General features: G+C 29.0%; 1 protein-coding gene across 5 annotated transcripts in view; it reads left to right on the plus strand.

Annotated features, from left to right (window-relative positions):
* The window catches only part of wdb (serine/threonine-protein phosphatase regulatory subunit widerborst), a 38,137-nt gene extending 23,884 nt beyond the window's left edge, over nt 1-14,253 (plus strand). For 3 of the 5 annotated variants that reach the window (XM_087415448.1, XM_011053828.2, XM_011053830.2), the window contains one exon: nt 10,177-14,253. The gene's annotated coding sequence lies outside the window, so the exon portion shown is untranslated. Of the gene's footprint in view, nt 1-334; nt 728-5,563; nt 7,537-10,176 lie in introns of those variants that run through there. The other 2 variants (XR_015548073.1, XM_011053831.2) reach the window with 2 other exon arrangements.
* The last annotated feature ends 4,466 nt before the right edge of the window (nt 14,254-18,719 follow it).

An 18,719-nucleotide genomic window follows, 5' to 3' on the forward strand; every position in this document is an offset into this window, starting at 1 on the left:
ATCTATTTTTAGAGACTTAAAATACATTCTTGAACTTAAAATCTTCAGCCACATTATACACTGTCCAATATAATTTTTTAAGTATGAATAGTTCTTTCTAATATATTTTTGTCTGTTGAACACGAATTTATTGGACGAAATTATCTATCATAATTTTGAAAAAAATGACGTTAAAGAGATAAAAAAAAACAATGATTTTGAGAATTTTTATAATAGATATATTATATAGCTTCGCAAAAAAAAATTTTGTTTTAAATGTTATTAATGCCATGCAAAAATAATAACTTTCAGTTTTAAAATGTATCTTATTTCGATATCATTTTTTGTTTTTTAGATGTATCTATTTGAAAATAGCTCTTTTCCATATAATAATACATAAAAAAAGCATTTTGATCTATTTTAATATTGCATTACGTAGGAAGTATATGTTTTTGTACTTACGTAATATAATCAAACAAAAACTAAATTAAAAAGCAATATAAAATTGACAAAATATAATATGGCAGACAAATTATAATCTTCAATGTTTTAAGATTATAATCTTTTTGCCATATTATATTTTGTTAATGTTATATTACTTTTTAATTTAATATGCTCCAATTATATTATGTCAGTATGGATCAGAATTTCCTTTTTACGTATGCAGTATTAAAAGAATTCTAAACTGAGGACCAAACTGCGATGAGATCACTTTTATCGATTCACTAGGACTTACACATGATATGATGTATGTATCATCGATACATTACTACATATTACTACATCAATATTGCACGCATACGTACGCACAAATTTTTGAAGACATTAATCTTTCATATTAAACATGTAAGTCTTAATTTAAGAACTCAACATTGTTTATTCATAATAATCCACAATTCAAACCGTTTCCACAATTTGTACAAATATGCTATAGAGTTTTCGTACGAAGCAAATATTAGCACAAATTGATAGCTCTAGACGCCGTTTTGGACTAGGAGTTGGTGGAACAGAAAAATTTCTTGATTTTTTTTGTTTTCGACCAATTTAAATTGTGTCTATACTCTTAGGAGGGAACTTGGTTTAGAACGCTGAAAAGTAGCTGTTTTCTGCAAATTTTTTATGAAGTCGATTTTTCCAAAACTTTAGGGATGATTTGTTGTGTATTTTAAAAATATAAAATATAATAATTTTTTAATAAAAAATAATGACTGTAACATAAAGTTATTTATTAATCGTTATGCTTTATCACCGGAGTTGTAAATTGACGTGTAGTTCAGAACCTATATTTCTATAATTCTTACCTGAAACAAAAAAACAAAATTTTTTTTAATTAGATAATATTTTATCATCTATGATTTAAAAAAATAGCAAAAAGATATCAAATTGTAAGAATTGTGGGAATCATTACTTTGAAAAAAGTAATGATTTTGATCAAAAAATTTCGATTTATTTATGCAGAAATTGTTTATGCTATAATTTTTTAAATAAATATTTTTATCTAGGATTGATAATTATGTAACTAAAAAAACCTTACGAAATCGATTGATTGAAAAGTCTTTGAATAATCTTACACATCAATTTTGAAAAAGTGGTTTTGAAAAAAACGCGTTTAAAGTTTTTCAGAATTAATTATTTTGAAATGAGCCGCCAGATGGTGGAATTAAAGATTTGAATTTGAGTTTTGCATGTGTCCGCCTAAACATCTAGTTAAAAGATCTTTCTAAAACAACCATCTGCCAAGGTTAATAATATCTTGCTAGGGACCGAAAAAACGAAGCACAATCAACGTTTTTGTCACGCGCGCCGTATACTTGCGCAACGCATACCTATTTCCCAAGCTATAACTACAAAAATATTTCGAATTCACTCTAAAACTTTACGAATATATTTTCTGAGAGTACTACTGATTAAAGCAGAAAAAATTTTGATCCCCAGGTTCCTTTCCCTTAATTATGGAAAAATTTCCTTAATTATAGAAAAGGATTTTTAAATCTGATAAAGGCGATTTAAAAAATAACATTTTGACAAATAATTGCATTTGATCAGTAAAACAGACCGATTTTAGAATCCCTGAAGATCGAATTCCGACGGGAATTTTCGCTGTTTTACTAATGTAATATAGGACTTACATGCATATGATTTGCATGTCATCGACACTCCATATTATTACACAGGGTTGGGAAAATTACTTTATAGAACCCTTATAAAAAATTTTCATCGTTTTTACACGTATGGACCGTTTTTAGCTAGTTCTTGCCCATTTCTTGCACTTTCAAACACTCGAAATGTATTGCAAAGAAACGATGACGAGTATACACGAGTATATGTATAAGGCCCGATTTTTCATTAGCTGATTAACTTATAGTTAGATTTTATCCAAGCGCCATGTATTATAATCCACATAAAATTAATAATCCACTAAATGTATTATAATTCATATAATTATTTTGCGAAGAAGTGCACAATATAATACTTAGCTTCTTCTTTAACTTGATATCTTGCTTGTTTCCCACTTGTTTGGAATATATAATAATTGGCATTTTTAGCAGGCGGAATTCATATCGTAAAGCACATAAAATTTACATTCAGTACATTAAATTCAAGAAATATATTACATAAAACTTGTATGTACATATCTCACATCATCACATTTGTAATATGTGCAAAGATTAGAATTATTATCTATTATTTTCTATATGTATTCATCATTCTTATTCTTTAATAAAACCTTGTAAACACATTAAGTTACTTTGTTATTTTACATCTTATTTCTAACCATTATTTGTGAATTTTTTATGAGCCGTATGTTTTGAGAACTCTGATATACTGCAAAAATGCAAGAATTTTAAAAAGATTCGGCAATTATGTATTTTAAGGCACACCGCGCCGATGATTTTGACCTTTGACATATAATATATTGTCAAGGTCATAATTCTGAGTGACTTTCTTTGAGCAGGTTTTAGGTAGGAATCGCTATTGATTAAAAAGTTATTAACAAAAAAAATTTGAAAAATGGTGTCTCTTTTCTACTATATGAAATGGAAAATTTCTGCTTTAAAATATATTTTATGACTTTCCACGCGAAGCGACTTTCATCCCACTTCCCTCCTTCAGGGACGCACGACTTTCTATGCGAAATGATTCCCATTCCACCTTCCCTCCCCCTGCCAAGGGAAAAGTGAAAAGCGCCATTTTCCAAATTTTTTTTTATAACTTTTTAACGAACAGCGATCACCATCTAAAACCTGCTGGAGGTCAGGGTTATGATCTTGACAACATATGTCAAAGTCATCGGCGTGGTGTTCTCTCTCTTTCTCTCTCTCTCTCTCTCTCTCTCTCTCTCTCTCTCTCTCTCTCTCTCTCTCCTTAAAGTGCATAATTACCAAAATTTCTTTTTTAAATAGAAAAACTAAATATTTTGTATTTTTAATTCTTTCTATAGCATGTAGATAATATAACGATTTTATTAGTATAGTATATTTATCTTAAACATAATAAACGGTATTTAATTTATTAAGTTTTTGACATATGTACATACAGGAGTTATCTTAATATTATCATTTATTACTGTGTATATATACATATATATATTGTATTTTATACATAGATGTGTGTGCATGTATGTATCTAACAGTTATATATAGATGTATATAGATTTCACATATAATATATTAAACATAATTTGTATATAATAATTAAAGTCTTGTGTAAGATATGATAAGCGCAACAAAGCAAGTGTCAATGTAGGAATTGTGTGGCTCATAAAGGAATTTCGCGAAGTGTGTAAAATTCTGATTTTAATGAAACTTTGTACATACATATAGGTTGCATGGATGAATTTAGAAAACATCAGTTGCGGCAGAAAAATGGTTTTAAAAGGTGAAATCTTTATAGATAACGTTTTACCTTTTTTTATTAGCTCAAAAACTATGAGATATCAAAAGATATTTTATACAAAAGTTTTATAATCAAATTATCTTCTATTTACCCACGTCAATAATATCTTTAAAAATAATTATTTTTAAAAGTTTAAATAAATTTTTTTTGAATAATTTTTTTAAGATATCATTAATCATGGTTGAACACAAATAATTTTATTATAAAACTTTTGTACGAAACATTTTTTGATATCTCAAGTTTTTTGAGATACAATGTTTAAAATATTTGTAGAAAATAATTATTTTTTCAAAACATTATTTCTTTGTATGTCTTATATAAGAAATATTTATTGTATTATAATACTATAAATTATATTTATAATAAATATATATATTTATTATGATATATCCAAAATTAATTAATCTTACTATTAACATGATTCTGTATAAAGAAATGTTTATAATTATATTCTTCAAAGAAATAGAAATTTTTGTATTATGAAAAATATGTGTAAAAAGAGATATAACAAAAGTATAAGCAGCGATTACACTTTTAAAAAAAATGTTCATTTTAGTTTTTATTGTCAGTTTCAATTTTCCGGTTTATATGGTTCTATGTCAAATAACATGTGCAAATTTATCACCATTATCATCCCAATTAGCATTATATTTCAATCAATCTTGTAAAGCAGAGCTCGACACGATTTGCACTTCTCAGCCGATTTTCGACTTGGCTCCGCCTTCCACTATTTCCCTCACCTATGGTGGAAGGGATAACATGGAGTGTGCAGTGGACAGTGTCTCTAAATTTCTGTCCTCCCCGTCTATGGATTGTTCATAAGCTACCAATTGTGCTAAACATGAGACTGTATTCATAGGCCGTTTTTATTTTAAAACTGTCTTAAATATTGTTTTAAGATGTTAATACAGTCCTCGAACTGACTTGTGACATCTTAAGACTATATTTAAGACAATCTTAAATGCAAGAGTCGACTATGAATATCGACTTGTTTCGCATCGATGAAATTGGTATTGAACACTTTTGGTTTTGACGCACTTTTCTTGTGCGTAAAAATGAATTTTTAGTGCAAAAATGAAAATAAGAGCAATAATTTCCAATGGCCTTAATCTTAACAAATGTTATTCAGAGCATGATCCTGAACAATATTCAAGAGGTTTTAGCCATCGGTCGGACACCTTGCGTAATGCTAATGCCGGCAGTACTGTAACTTTCAAATCTTATGAATCGAAAAGTATTTAATGAAAAATAACGTTATTATTTTTTAGTGTTTTGAAAGCTCTTGACACCAGCTATTAGATTCTGAAGTAAAAAATAGAGTATTTTGTTTACAAAAATTGATTTGACCTTGACCTGACCTTGTTGGCGCCATCTAAGGTCAAAAATGATAAGATCAGTAAATAGACTATTTTAAATTATATAACTTTTGTATAGAACATTTTTCTCAAAAATTCTTACTTTTTAAGATATTTAAGAGGCCGAGACTTTATACACTACTCTGTACTTTTGACCAAGATTTTTTTAACGGATATCACGCAGATAAATCACATATTATCTTCTATTATAAATGACAGTTATGATTTGACAGTTATGATCTTTTCATGCTTATTTAATGTGTTACATATACGTACATATATGTATAGTTGTATGTTTTACAATATTTTAACATTGATCTGTTTCTGTGCAGTGATTCTGGCATGGTGACATCAAAATTAAAGGATTTTTTAATTTTGAAAAACGACGCTGGATTCGGTATTACTGACGAATTGTTCGAGATGTAAATGATACTATTTGGAACGGCGAGACTGAAGATACTTTTGATTTGCGCATTTTATTTTTTTTTTATACAGAACCATACAAATCGGAAAATTAGAATTGACAATAAAAATTAAAATGAAACCTCTTTTTAACAATGTACTTACATACTTTTGTTATATCCTTTTTATACATATTTCATATTTCATAATACAAAAACATCTATTTCTTTGAAGAATATTATAATTATGAACGTTTCTTTATATAGAATCATGTCAATATTATATATTTCTTTATATAGAATCATATTAATATTATTACAATTTTAATATATAATTGTGAGATTAAGTTTTGAAGAAATAATTTCCCATAAATATTTTTAATATATCTGAAAAACTACTTGAGTTCTCAAAAAATGTTTTGTAAAAAAGTTTTATGATAAAATTATTTGTATTCAACCACGTTAATAACTTAAAAAAAATTATTTAAACTTTTGAAAATAATTATTTTTTAAACATATTATTGTGGGTAAATACAGATAATTTTGTGAAACCTTTGTATAAAACATTTTTTGATATCTCAAGTAGTTCTTAAGCTATAACAAAAAAAGGTAAAATCCACGTTATATATCATCTACAAGGGGTGATTTCACCCCTTTAAAACCATTTTTCCGCTGCAACTGATATTTTCTAAATCCATCTTTTTAACTGTAACCTATATGTATATGTGCAAAGTTTCATTAAAATCAGAACTTAACACAAGCGAGGTTCTCTTGTCAGAGGTTCCCGTGGCAGAGTGGCAGCCTCGCAGGGACTCGGAGATAAGGCCTTAGTTCGAATCCCGACAGGAGCGAGCTGATTTTTTCGTGCTATCGGTTACGCTTTACTCGAATCACATTTCAAAACGTGCAATGTAAGTGCGTCCTAAACGAGTATTTTACAATCGTAGCTAAAGATACGTTTTTACATCTCAAATACACAACACGTATTTACCATTTAAAAATACTCATAATATAGACATTATTACCACTGAAAAAAAAAGTTGTGACAACTATTTTTTTTTGCATCATTGACAATTGTAGTGTCTGTAACTATTTTATAGAGTAGTAGCTACCCTAATCTATAGTACCCAACACTGTAAAAATATAGTTACGACAACAATATTTGTATATTATTAATTGATAATGAAATAGCATCTCAATTACATTAAATAGTCTTAGATCTCTTTTATAAAACATAAAAATTATATTTTTCTAGTTTAGACAGACACTTTTTTTAAATAGAGCCATTAAATAGTAATTAATTAATCATTGTAAGGTAATTTTAAAAAATATATTCAAAACCTTTTTACTAAGGTTACGGTCCACTTGATACTACGAATGTTTCGAAGCATTTTTTGACTGGTTAGTTAGTAAAATTCTTTTTTCCGATTGATCAATCAAAAGTTTCAAAGCGTTTGTAGCGTCAAGTGGACCGCACCCTATATTGCTCAGTCATGAGCAGTACGCGGTATTGTTACCAGAAGGAGTTCAATTTCTCTTAAGAAAAAAACCACTCAGCATACAATAAAAGACGCAGCATTGGGTTTGAATTTCGAAGATAAAAGTAAATGAGAGATGCGCCTCGACAGTACAGTTTTTAGTTTTGCAAAAATTAAGTAATCTTAAAATTCCTAGAAGTTATCTATATATATAAAAACTTGTAACTATGTATTATAGAGAGGGATCCGATAACGCACATCGCTAATAGGCCAATTTAAAATAAAATATTCTCATTGATAAAGCAGTGAAAAATTACTGGGTATCGGTCGATGTGTGCTAACGGGACCCTCACGTATTATAAATGTAACTATGTATTGTAAAAACCTATGAATAATAATAACTGACTAATATTTTCGCATAAACAACCAGCGTTGACTTAATGCTCCTTTTTATTCCTAGATTGATTTAATCACAAAGCCTTTTTGTTAAATATATTGTGTATTATAAAGTTTAAGTTTTAATAAGAGAACAATGAATAAAGTAAATGAACTAAGAAAATATAGTAATATTAATTTGTAATTAATTATCATTTGTAGTTAATTAATATTACTATATGATTAATATTACTATATTTTCTTAGTTTATATAACTTATTTATTGTTCTTATTAGAACTTTATAATACAGGGTGTTCCGCAATTTTTGGCAAAGCGCTCTCATATAGATAGAGCGGACTAAATTAAATCGAAAATAGTTGAGGCGCTATTTATCTACATAGTTACTGATACTACTTTTTTCTCTGAATGCACTCGGATATATTTGGATATATTCTAATGTGCCATCCGTTTTAACAACTTGTTTTTACGGAAAAGTTTCTGTTTGCGACCTAAAAACGGAGTCATTCTCATCAAGTGGAATGCACGTTTTCATCACTTAAACTAATCGTTTGCGCGAACTAAAAATGAGCTAAAAACGGTGAAAAATTTTTATAAGAAAAGTAACTAGTTTCAATTATAATTTTTTTGTTTTAAAAAATAACTCGATACCGTTACATGTTATTAACTCTAAAAAGTAACGAGTACGATTGCAAGCTGTTTTCCAGCTAGGAAACATTACGTTACATTGCGTTAGATTATAAAGTACTTGTTGGAACCACTGAATTATATCTATACTGGAATGATTCTTCCATTTACCGCTTTTATAGGATAACGAGCCTGCGACAGGTAGATTTTTGGGTATTGATGTCTCGTTCATACATCTATACTCATGCGCACATCTCCAAGAATACAGACAGGCCTAAAAATTTATGTCAGTTGACCAGAGTATATGAGGACATACACTTTTACAGTACAGTTAAAAGTTTCGAACTTGATTGTACGAGAAAGACACCGATACCCAAAATTTGCGCTCTCTCTTGACTCGCACCAGACTCAGTGATTATTCTAAGATAGATATAATTCATTGGTCGGAACACAATTTTGTTTTCTAGTGTAACATCAGATAGTATTACAGTCTTTTATTCTTATTTTTATGAGTATTTAGTATTTTTATAATAGATTTATGATTTTAATTTAGAATTAAATTATAAATCTTTTGAGATTGATAATTTTTTTATCATTTTATTACAAAATAAGTTTGGTTATTAAAATGTATATAAGTGTTATACAATGTCGACTTGTATAAGCTGAAACACTATTTATCTTTTCAGTTTTATCGCTTAAGTGTAGGGCAGTTACTTTACAAAACTTGTTATTGGGATTTTCGGTACTTATGCACGGTGAATTGTGATGAATTTGGTCAACAGTTTGTAATAATTTAATTAAGAAGAGTTAAAGTGCATCAAAAGATTGACCAAGTTTGCGAATGTTAATTTTAGCAAATTTCTATATTTATTTAGCGTTTATTCGATTTATCTATAGTATAATATGTATTTACAATTTTATCTTATTAACAATTTAATTTTATTAATCAATTAAATAATTTTATACAGATGAATACGCAAGAAAAAATTAGTCTTTTAACGAAATATATAATAAATACCAGTAAAAGTATAATCATTAATTATAAAAATTTTGTTAATTTTTAAAAATGTTAATTTTTAAAAATGTTAATTTTTAATTGCATAATATAATATTTCTATTGTAAATTTGTTAAAACATACTATAAAAACCACGTGATACAAGAATGATCAATACGTTATTAAATTAATTATTGTCGTACCCGATACACTTATCTTTGCAATAAATAATAAAATAATAAAGTATTTACTAAATATACCTTTCATAATTCAGAACACAATGATGATCATGATTGTTTAAGAGTATATATTTGTGTCACCTTGTTTATCTCATAGTAAGATACATCTATGATCGCTCGGGGCGGAGCATGTGTTTGCTTCAGTCCGAGTATTGCTGAATATTTTTAGAAATGTGCAACTTTAAATGTGCATTGTATCACGGCTCAATGAATCAAGTTGGAACAATGATGAAATTTTCATCAGGATCACGTAAACTACAAAGTTTTAGCTATCCGAGACCCATTTTCCATAAGGAACGTGCGGAGTCCTTTAATGTAACAATTCAATTTAGTTAACGTAATGTTATATAACAATGTTATATAATAATTTGACCGAAATCCATAAGATTTGTGCGGGATTCTTTAAGGCTGTTCTTTTAAAAACTTTAATTAGACACCATCTTTGTTTATACTTCCTTTATTTTTAAAATTAAATATATTGATAATTAAATAATGTATTAAAATCCTTATTCCAGCAAAATACATTTATGATATATATCTACATGAATAATAATTTGTTAATTTAAAAAATGTAAAACATTTGTATGAGCGCGCGCGCGCGTTTAAAAAATGTTAACAGATCTGTTCGATTTGCTTACACTTTTTACACTCAGCATTTTCGCTTTCTCTCTTTTCAGCGCCAAATATATATCTATCTCATTTTAAGTGTAAAAAGTATAAAAAAGTGTAAGCAAATCGAACAGACTAAATTAAAAAAATATTTTTTAATGTTACTTGTATATAAATATTAAATAATCCTTTTTTTTTCTAGGTGGAAGTATGGTATCACGCTGCCCGATTGTTAGCTCTTACAATTAGTTTACTTCGATTGTTCATATACTACACCGCGCGAAAAATTCTTGTTAATGAAACTAAGTATCTCACGAAAACATTCTTGACGTAATCCATTTTATTAATGTAATTCATTTTATTAATTGTGAATGAAATATGTAGTAGAATGATGAAAGCAGAGAAAAGAAATGAAAAAGAGAAAAAGAATTTATCATGCGATCTTATTCTTCTTTAACAAAAATAATAACAAAACAAAGGTGATTAATAAATTCCAAATGATTTTATGTGTACATCAGATATATTCGTACTTTGGTTTGTGTTTTATTTGAAAACGGCAAAAGAGATTTCCACTATATGATGTACTCAGTATCACACAAATAATACGAAAATGTCCCTTTTTGAGATTTCGTTACTGCTCTCGAGGGGACAATCACGGTGTAAATTTCGGAATGAACGAAGTTGTACATGTGTTGTGATCCTTATGTTCATGTCTGAAGGACGCAACACTTTGCACTCTCCCAGGCGACTAGTGTGTTGCCTTCTGACTGACCCTTGCTGCTTCTGATAGAGCCAGCGAGTGTTTGAATATATGTACCATATTCGTATTAATAATAATAATGATAATTGTGACAGGTACGTAATAAAAATTAGATAAAAATGAAAACAAATATTTATATGTACATACACAACACAACACACACACACACACACACACACGCATGCACGCGCGCACACGCACGCACGCACATGTGTATACAGAGTGTCCGGTTTTTGATAAAACGTTATTGAGTAGGTAGAGCAGACTAAACTGAGTCCTCTATATTTTACAATTTTTGCAATTTTTCTTAATTGAGCAGAATGTCTAAAATCGTTGCATAAAATAACTTTAAGATATCTAGAGTTCTTTCAGAAATATCTTTAAGATATTTTATGAAGAAATCTTAAACTCTAAAAGATATTTTAAAGTTATTTTATATATCAATTTTAGTCGCTTATTCGGCAATTTTTAGAAATTAATATCTCATTAACTATTACGAAAATTGCAAAATGGTAGACTTTTCGATTTAGTAATATGCTCTACTTGTTCACGAGCGCTTTGTCAAAATTTACAGGACACCCTATATATATGTGTGTGATGTGTGTGTGTATGTATGTGTGTGTGTGTGTGTGTGTGTGTGTGTGTATATATATATATATATACATACAGGGTGTTTGGAAAATAATGATAAATTTTTTCTCATAGGGGCAGAATGGGCTAAACTGAGAAAAAAAATCCTCTACCATTTTGAAATTTTCGCAATAGTTAATAAGATATTAATTGCTAAAAATTGCCGAAAATTGATTTTCAATAATTTTTTACTCAAATACTATCAATTTTACACAAAAACTACAAGAGACAAAAATTGTTTATTTTCTCCTTATAGAGGTCTAAGATTTTTTTAGTACTGTATTTTCTCAAGTTGTTAAAAATGAGAAAATGCTATATTAAAAAGTTTATAAAAAATTCTAAAAAAATTCATCGAGTTCTATGAGAAGAAAATATACAATTTTTGTCTGTTGCAGTTTTTCTATAAAGTTGATAATATTTGAGTAAAAAATTATTGAAGACCAATTTTCGGCAATGTTTAGCAATTAATATTATATCTTGTTATTATTGCGAAAATTGCAAAATAATGAAGAATTTTTCTTTTAGTCCATTCTACCCCTATGCGAAAGATTTATTATTATTTTCCAAACATCCTATATATATGTATGTACTAGTATACAATACAATATATTATACATATACATAAAAAAAGAATATAGTTAATATGAAAAATAAAACAAGTCAAAACAGCACACACGCATACACACACACACACACACACACGACACACATAATCACAGAGGCGTACACCAAACTGCGATAAATGAAAATACATATATAAAACGTATATAGACCATGTGCTGCTAATATAGAGACTCCTGTGACTGAGTACTCGCGGCGAGTTGATAGTGAACAAATCTTTTTTTCATGAGCATGTAGCGGCGGCAAGAGATGGCGTACACAAGCACAATAGTTAACAAGTGATAAGATTCAATTCGTGCAGACGACGAACGGAGAGAGAGAGAGAGAGAGAGAGAGAGATGTGTGTGTGTGTGTGTGTGTGTGTGTGTGTGTGTGTGTGTGTGTGTGTGTGTGTGGTATGTGTGTGTGTGTGTGGTATGTGTGTGTGTGTGGTATGTGTGTGTGTGTGTGGTATGTGTGTGTGCGTGGTATGTGTGCGTGCGTGCGTGAGTATGCGCGCGCGCGCACGCGTGTGGTGTGTGTGTGTGTGTGTGTGTGTGTGTGTGTGTGTGTGTGTGTGTGTGTGTGTGTGTGTGCGAGAGAGAGAGAGAGAGAGAGAGAGAGAGAGAGAGAGAGAGATATGTTGTTTTGTAACAGAAAAAAAGAGAGAATGAGACGAAAGGAATAATAGGAGCGAGGGGATGAGAAAAGTATGCAATAAAAAGAAAAAAAGAAATAGATTTGATTGTACCAAAAACATCCGCTGCGTATAAATATTAATTATTTGATAGCGATATGTGAGCGGGCAGGTATAAGGATCTACTTTCGAAGCTGTGCTCCCATGCTGGCAACCGTAAGGGTCATTTTTAAATTTCTTACCATTGCATAATAATTAATGATACGAATAATGATAATGTGGTAACAATAAAGGAGAAAGACAAGTTAAATGACAATGATAAACAAATAATAACACTGTTTAACAAAAAAACTTTTATTTCGAATATCAAAATAAGATTAGTTATTTTTCATAGTTTTTTGTATGTTGAATATGAAATGCGTTTTTCAAATTGCTCCATTACGCCACAATTTTAAGAAATTTGCAATTCAATTCTACTTTTACATTGTTTATCATATAATAATAATAATGTATACTGGAGAAGTTTCAATCAAAATTAAGTATGTTGTTAGAATTTTTAGTCCTCAAAAGGATTTAGAGTCAGTTACTAATAGGATATCCAGAATTAAATACGGGATAGATTATGAACAAGCTGTGAATTAAGTCATTCATGATTTAACAAATTGCTTTCAATGCTATGTTTATTCCCAGCCAGCAGTGCAAAAATCACAGCTGAACAGGCTGTGATTTTTATAATTTAAATATTGTACCGGTATTGTGCAATTCAATGTTGTCAGATTTTAATTACTGTTTCAAATTATATCACAGTGCTAGCGTTAACAAACTGCTATAACAAAACTGCTATAAAACACTGTTACGCGTGTCAAGTTTCGTGCAGAAATATTTATTATGTCCAATTTTCAAGCAGCAATGCACAACATCGCCACTAAAGGGACACAGCGATGTTCAGTTACTCGTATTTAAAAAAAACCACATCGAATAGGATAAAAGGTGTAGTATGGTGAGAAATTCTCAGTGAAAAATTTCTATCCTTTTTTTTATAAAATGGTTGCATTCTTCTAGATCATCCAATTAAACTTTTAGATATTGCGAGTCAACATCTAAAAGTTTGTATACATGATGTATACATACCGCTATTGGTAGAGAAGTGAGATAGCCTATATTCTTTTTTCGCTTGGAGAAATTTGACGAAATCCTTATCGCCAGTCTCTGATTAAAGTGTCTCTAGTTTGAACTATATTAACAGTCGCACTCCTCCAAATGAAATTGAGAAGAGGTCTTCACCTCTCCTCTGAGTGCAATCATTGAGGAACTATTAGGATAAATCTGATTTAAAGTAGCGTTATTTTTCAGTATGTTTTTTTTTTAATTCGCTGAAGATGACTGGAAGTTAGTCGAAATGTCTGAAAATGTAAATATCGTCATATGTATTGATTGTTTGAATATATAATTTAACATTTTATGATAGTGCACCTATAATCGCGCAGTTATTTACTCTCACTTGCCCGTTCTTAGTTATTGTTACTTATTTTATGTAACCACTTATAATGTATTTTATGTGTGTGTATGTGTGTGTTTGTGTGTGTGTGTGTGTGTGTGTGTGTGTAACCATTTATGCAAAATTAATTATAATAAACGTTTTTTTATGCAAATATCAATTCTAAAAATTTATATATATTCGATTCATTTTTATTTCAATTTATTATTTAACAGTAGAAAATATGTTTTCATTCCAAAATTAATTTCAAATTTTTTTCACTTTCGTCCTTTCAAATAATTATGTTTTTAACAAGATGTAAAAGATACAATAATGCAATATTTTTCTTCTAAAAGTTCGAAGTTCTTACTTTCCAAAATGCATATTTTAAATATTTTTATAACTTAAATACGAAAAATAAAAATTTTTTAACGAAATGGTTTTTTTAAACTATTGTTTACTTTATTGCTTATAACTATTTTATTAATAAGAATACATTTGCTTGATACCGTTATATTCCTTATTGTCTAGCGTTTTGATTGAAAAAAAATTTGTTGAAATGTGTTTCTGTGAATATTCTGAGCAATCGAAGTTGCCTTGGATATGCTATTCCAAGTGTGGCGTTTACAATACAAAAATACTGGTCGAAGTGTTTCTTCAGGATTAAGACGATCTCAAATATAAGATCCGACTATATATAAGATCCAAATACCACCCTAATACAGCCTCCTGATTAGCTCATGACATCTTAAGACTGTACTTAAAGCAGTCTTAAACATAAGAATCGGCTATGAATATTGCTCAATCAATATTTAAAACTTATTTTAAAACCTTATGTAATATATCTTAAAATGCTAGTACAATTCTCTGATTCATGACATCTTAAGAATGTACCTAAAACAGTCTTGAATATAAGAATTGACTATAAATAACGACCTAAAAATCCTTTTGAGCTTTGAGAATCCTAACAACATGCTTAATTTCGATTGCAATAAACCTTCTCCAGCACGTTATATATCGTAATTGTGATGACAAGATATGTAAAAATAATTCTTTTTTGCAACTTTAAATTTTGCAATTTTTTTAAAATTGTGATGTGATAGAATCATTTGGAAGCCGAATTTGTATTCAAAACGTTACGATAAATGCGTAGTCTTATTCTGGTACTTTTTTTTGTCAAACAGTGTAATAGTTAATAGATAAAATATAATAGCTAACAGAAATGAGTGACCGCTCGCTCATACATATTTTCGTGAAGGTAATCGAGGAGAGAATGCTCGAAAACTGCTATTCACTTTTTTTTCTGCGATTACTTTCTGATGATCTTTTTCTCGTCGAACGTTTCTCACGATTTATATACGACTTATGCGTGCTTTGTGTTATGCTCCGTTCACCTTCGCTAAAAACTCTTAAGGAGACAGAGAGTGACATATACATATATAAATATATACATATATATATATATATATAATTATTGTAAAATAATGTAATGTGACTTTGAAGACGTAGGTAAGAGTCCAAAAAAGATTCTTTACGCGTAAATAGATACACATTTATTAAATAATTGTCTAAATTATTTCTATTTTTTCGGTTGCTTTTTATGATATATTGTAAATCATAAATGGGAAATTAAAAAATAACGTTTCTTACTTGATAAATGTTTTGATAAATTTATGTAATCGATCTTGGCAAATAGCCTAAGTGATAATTTTTAACTTGTATGAAAAAAAATTTTCACGAGAGAAAAATCAAATTCCTGGAAAGATTACGAGAATTTATTACTAAAATTAAATTTCTGTGGTACATCTTGTACCTCCTATGACCATTTTACACATTACGATAAAAATGAACAATAATCTTTGTACGTGTGTGTGCGTATGTGTATGAATAATGTCAAATACGAAACAGTAATCCTTTGTATATCATTAAAAGTAATATCATTACTTTTAATGATTATATCATTCGATGAAAAAAATAATTTTATTTTTCATTGAGTACTAAAAATAACTTTATTATAATATTTTGGAAACTCTTGAAATCGGCTATTAGATTCTGGAATCAAAAATGATATTCCATTTAAAATAATCGACGTGACATTGACCTGATCTTGGCGACACTATCTAAAGACAAACTGATAAGATCAGTAAATAGATCTTTTTTAATCCAATAACTTTTACGATTGGACCTTCTGCGAAAATAAAAGGGTGGTACGAATGATCTGAAACATCCGGTATATAAACATATATAAACATATATAAATATGCATAAATATTTATAAACATATATAATCATATATGAAATATATTCATGCATGTTCATATTATCCTTCTTTTTTTGTAAAATTACTTTTTAATGTACTAAAAATAATAATAATAATGAGAAAACATGAAAAATAATTAAAGGGATAATTTTCGCATTGTTTATTTTAGAAAAAATTAAGTTTGGAAAAAAGTAAAAAAATTACAATATACATAACTATGTAATTTTATATACAATTATATATGAACAATCCTTTTATATCATCAAACTTGATTTTTTCTTAAAAATAACAATGCGAAAATTATGCCTTTAACTATTTTTTATGTTTTCTTATTATTATTTTTAATATACTAAAAAGTAATTTTACAAAAGAAATAAGGATATATTATGAACATGTATGGACATATTTCATATAATTATGTTTATGAATATTTATATACGTTTATGTACGTTTATATATATTTATATAATTATATTGGGTCATCTAAAAAGTATCCGCGGTTTTTTGTCACTAGATGTGTGTTGATGGTCATATATCTAGTGACAAAGTACCGCGGATACTTTTTAGATGACCCAATATATTCATGTACGAAAAATTTTTTTACTGGGAAATTAAAAGTAAATTTTTTCAAATGTATAATAATGCATTTTAAAACTGCACATAATTTTACATGATTGTTACTTTAAGTAAATTTAATCTTAATATAAATTAATAAAAAAATATTGCATCTAACAATTCGTTAAATTTTGTGAAATTTTTATTGCTTTTCCAATTTGATTGGGCATGTTCAAGTCTGGGGCTCTGGGCCCTTATTCTTGAAAAATATCACATACAAAAAACTAGGGATGTACAATAATCTTTGTAACATATATTATAGCATTTTCTTTGTTTTTTGTATGCGATGCTTTTCAAGAATGGAGGCCCTGGGGATCGATTCTGTATCTTGAAAATTATAAAAGTGAACGAATTTACTAGAATACTGATAATTTCATTGGTCAACACTTAATAAATTTGCTTACTTTCGTAATTTTCATCTCGTTTCAAGATATAGAATCGATCCCCAGGGCCCCTATTTTTGAAAAGCATCACGGAAAACTAGAGAAATGCTATAGTATTGGGTTATCTAAAAAGTATCCGCGGTTTTTTGTCACTAGATGTGTGTTGATGGTCATATATCTAGTGACAAAGTATCGCGGATACTTTTATAACAATATAACGCATAATATGGCATTTCCCTAGTTTTTCGTATGCGATACTTTTCGAGAATAGGGGCTCTGCCCGCTGACAATTGAATGTAATTGGATCTATAAGTAACCAATGAAGTTCATTTACTTGGCGAGCAGACTAGCCGCTTTAGAGTGATATTTCATTTATGTGTTTTTGTTATACGACAAATTTTTCAAGCCTGTTGATTGGGACAGAAAGATCCAAGATCTTTCTGTTTTGTACACATTTGTTATACGACAAAAACGCACAAATGAAATAGCAACCAGTCTGAAATGAGTCCAGTTTAAAATGAGTCTAGACATAAGGCACTAAATATGTAGATATTCGTATCCGCCATGTTGGTTCCTTTTTGGATTGGCTACATCTAGCAAAGAAAAGTAATCTACTAAGTTAGCGCTTAGTGATTCTTTAATATAATTGGTTTCTATTTAGATCCAGTGAAAAACTAAAGAACCAATCATATTAAAGAATCACCAAGTGATAACTAATTAGTTTTCTCTGCTGAACGTAGCCATTGATAGGTTATAGCATGATGGAATTATATAAGATGAAGCATTGCACATAATGGCGAAGTTCGACCAATTAAAATTGTATTAATTTGCAGTGTATTTATTTGCAGTATGAATCAAGCAAAGAACTCAAAAATTGATTGGTTGACAGATCTCCCCACTACTTTCGCTTTGTGCATCCGTGGGAATGATTCAGCTTACTTTTTACACCATGGGTTATACAATAGTACGACTAGTGATAAAGGTAAATGTTAAGAAGAGCCCAAGTTTTGATAAAAATATATGCTATAAAAAACGTTCTAACTCAACTCAACTCATGGCGTACTAGATCTCTTATAAGAGAAACGCGACCGACTTATTGGGTCATCTAAAAAGTATCCGCAGTACTTTGTCACTAGATATATGACCATCAACACACATCTAGTGACAAAAAACCGCGGATACTTTTTAGATGACCCAATATGACCATCAACATACATCTAGTGACAAAAAACTGCGGATACTTTTTAGATGACCCAATATATCAGTAAAAATACTAAAAAATACTAGAAGAAGTACTAAAAATAGGTCGTCCGCGTAATGGCTTCTGCATATTGAATGCAGAAACACTTGCCGCACAGCAAAATATGATGCGGTAACCAATAA

Source organism: Acromyrmex echinatior, chromosome 18, assembly GCF_024713525.1.
Source record: "Acromyrmex echinatior isolate Ae372 chromosome 18, ASM2471352v2, whole genome shotgun sequence".
Lineage (NCBI taxonomy): Eukaryota > Metazoa > Arthropoda > Insecta > Hymenoptera > Formicidae > Acromyrmex > Acromyrmex echinatior.